Here is a 3,286-nt window from a genome sequence, read left to right as displayed (position 1 = left end):
TCGGCCAGTGCCAGGGAGGGGCTTTCTGCGCCGGAGCCACAAGTCTACTTGAGGCGGAAGACGAAGCCAGCAAGGTGCTTGGCCGCAAGTGCGTTCGAATCCGGGACTACGGTCCCTCGTCTGTCCGTACATTTCCTCTTTCGACGTGCGGCGCCTTCCCAAAGCGCACAAGTCCGCTAACCGCAGAACGCTTCCGACGTAGCAAAGCCGCGTTTCCTTCGGTACTTCGCAGCAACGCCGCCTTTCCCTCGGCGGCGGGCAAATAGCCTGCAGACGTCGTCGCATTGAACCGCGATCTCGGACACCTCGCGCGTCACGAGCAGGAGCCGACCGGCAGCCGCCGGCCCTGTCGGGCTCGGCAGCATTTGCCGCGGAGGACGGGAGAGCGCTTTAGGCCACGGTTCCTTCCGTACTTGGCAGCCGCACCCTCATACCGCCACTTCCATGACCGACCGAGCGCCACACCGTTCCTTTAGTACTTGGGCAGCAACAAAGTCTGGTCGTTACTCCATACTCGCCGCAGGAAGCGACCGGCAGCCGCCAGCCTTTTCAGACTCGGCAGCGTTTGCCGCGGAGGACGGGAGAGCGCTCGCACCACGGTTCCGTGTGTACTAAGCGGCAGCAGCTCTCGACCGTCAGTTCCTTGACCGACCGCACGCTTCGCCGTTCCCCTCGTACTGGGCAAAGCAGCAGGTCGGGTCGTCTTACTCCCCTTCCGCGCAAGAGCGCCGAGGCGGACAGAAAGCCCACCCATTGTGCGTTACGCCGTTTCTACCCGCGGGCGCGGCCAAGCCAACCGTCCAAGGTTGCAGCCTGCGTCCACTGGGCGCAACAAATTTCGCACGGGGCGCCCCTCAAAATTCAGGCAGTCCCCGGCATGTTCGGGTATAGCCGTCCCCGCGTCCAAGCGGGGCCAGCGGCGGAAAGCGTCGGGCGCAGCGAGCTGCTTCACCCACACGGGGTTGAAACAATGGCGCTCGTCACCCTTCACAATCCGGTAATGATCCTTCCGCAGGTTCACCTACGGAAACCTTGTTACGACTTTTACTTCCTCTAAATGATCAAGTTTGGTCATCTTTCCAACAGACCGGCGCAACCGAAAGGCCGCGCCGGACATCGGTCCGAAGACCTCACTAAATCATTCAATCGGTAGTAGCGACGGGCGGTGTGTACAAAGGGCAGGGACGTAATCAACGCGAGCTTATGACTCGCGCTTACTGGGAATTCCTCGTTCAAGGGGAACAATTGCAAGCCCCTATCCCAATCACGAAAGAAGTTCCACGGGTTACCCAGTCTTTTCAGACAGGGATAAAGACACGCTGCTTCCTTCAGTGTAGCGCGCGTGCGGCCCCGGACATCTAAGGGCATCACAGACCTGTTATTGCTCTGTTTCGTGCGGCTAGGAGCCGCTTGTCCCTCTAAGAAGGTTGTAAGGTGCTGGGAACCCCGCACCTATTTAATAGGCTAGAGTCTCGTTCGTTATCGGAATTAACCAGACAAATCGCTCCACCAACTAAGAACGGCCATGCACCACCATCCACCGAATCAAGAAAGAGCTCTCAATCTGTCAATCCTCCCAGTGTCCGGGCCGGGTAAGTTTTCCCGTGTTGAGTCAAATTAAGCCGCAGGCTCCACTCCTGGTGGTGCCCTTCCGTCAATTCCTTTAAGTTTCAGCTTTGCAACCATACTTCCCCCGGAACCCAAACACTTTGGTTTCCCGGAAGCTGCCCACCGAGTCATTTGAGTAACTCAGGCGGATCGCTGGTTGGCATCGTTTATGGTCAGAACTAGGGCGGTATCTGATCGCCTTCGAACCTCTGACTTTCGTTCTTGATCAAAGAAAACATTCTTGGCAAATGCTTTCGCAGTAGTTCGTCTTGCGACGGTCCAAGAATTTCACCTCTAGCGGCGCAATACGAATGCCCCCGTCTGTCCCTCTTAATCATTACCTCGTATTCCAAAAACCAACAGAACAGAAACGAGGTCTTGTTCTATTATTCCATGCAAGTTTATTCAGGCGACTCGCCTGCGTTGAGCACTCTAATTTTTTCAAAGTAAAAGCACCGGCCTTCTCGAGGCACACAATGAAGTGCACCAAGAAAGGACCGGCATGATGTTCAGTCCGAGCCGTCGCATCGGGTAGATGCACTACTCGTCTGGAACTGAGATCCAACTACGAGCTTTTTAACCGCAGCAGCTTTAGTATACGCTATTGGAGCTGGAATTACCGCGGCTGCTGGCACCAGACTTGCCCTCCAATTGATCCTCGTTAAAGGATTTAGAGTGTACTCATTTCAATTACGGGGCCTCAAAAGAGTCCCGTATTGTTATTTTTCGTCACTACCTCCCCGTGCCGGGAGTGGGTAATTTGCGCGCCTGCTGCCTTCCTTGGATGTGGTAGCCGTTTCTCAGGCTCCCTCTCCGGAATCGAACCCTGATTCTCCGTTACCCGTAACAACCATGGTAAGCAAGTAACCTACCATCGAAAGTTGATAAGGCAGACACTTGAAAGAAACGTCGCCGGCTCGTGGCCATGCGATCAGCACAAAGTTATCCAGAGTCACCACACAATACGGGCCGAAACCCGATCGATCTTGGTCTAATAAAAGCACCCGTCGCCCAAAGGGCTTCAGGCTCACTGCATGTATTAGCTCTAGAATTGCCACAGTTATCCAAGTAGGAAGAAACGATCTAAGGAACCATAACTGATTTAATGAGCCCTTCGCGGTTTCGCCTTATTTCGGCATGTACTTAGACATGCATGGCTTAATCTTTGAGACAAGCATATGATTACTGGCAGGATCAACCAGGTAATCGTTCAACTGCGCGTCCAGCCTTTCAAGCAGGCCGGACGCCGTTTTTGCGATGCCGAGGCCACCTTCAGGCGCCCCAACACGCTTCGTTCTCGCAAAGTGTAGCACTTTGCACAGTCCGAGACGACGGCGTTCGAGCTCGCTACGGCGCCCTCCCCGCAGGGCCGGGTATCGCCACGCGGCAAGAAGCACGCAACATTCTCGATAGACTGGTTGTGTCAACTCGATCGCGGCTTGCGGTTTCTCTCGAGCCCGCAGCACTGGTGGACCGACCGACACTTGCAACGTAGCCGAGACGGCAAAGCCGCCAGGCGACGGGTCACGCCCGCGCCTTCGGCGCTTTCGTATTTGACTCGTCCGAGGACGATGGGGAACACACCTCGATATCGTGGAAAAAGCGTCGTCCGACAACCAGCCCCTAACGCATCAAGCGGATGAGGCTGCAGACGTCAGCTGTGGGATCCACGGGAGCG

General features: G+C 55.8%; 1 non-coding gene across 1 annotated transcript; it reads right to left on the bottom strand.

The window, feature by feature from the left end:
• Positions 1 to 998: 998 nt before the first annotated feature.
• LOC142565146 (small subunit ribosomal RNA) lies at positions 999 to 2,813 on the bottom strand. The gene has a single exon (XR_012824829.1). It is a non-coding gene; the product is annotated as a small subunit ribosomal RNA (ribosomal RNA).
• Positions 2,814 to 3,286: the final 473 nt, after the last annotated feature.

Source organism: Dermacentor variabilis, chromosome 11 (genome assembly GCF_050947875.1).
Source record: "Dermacentor variabilis isolate Ectoservices chromosome 11, ASM5094787v1, whole genome shotgun sequence".
NCBI lineage: Eukaryota > Metazoa > Arthropoda > Arachnida > Ixodida > Ixodidae > Dermacentor > Dermacentor variabilis.
Note: the sequence above shows the minus strand (reverse complement) of the source record. Positions and strands in the feature narration are given on the sequence as shown.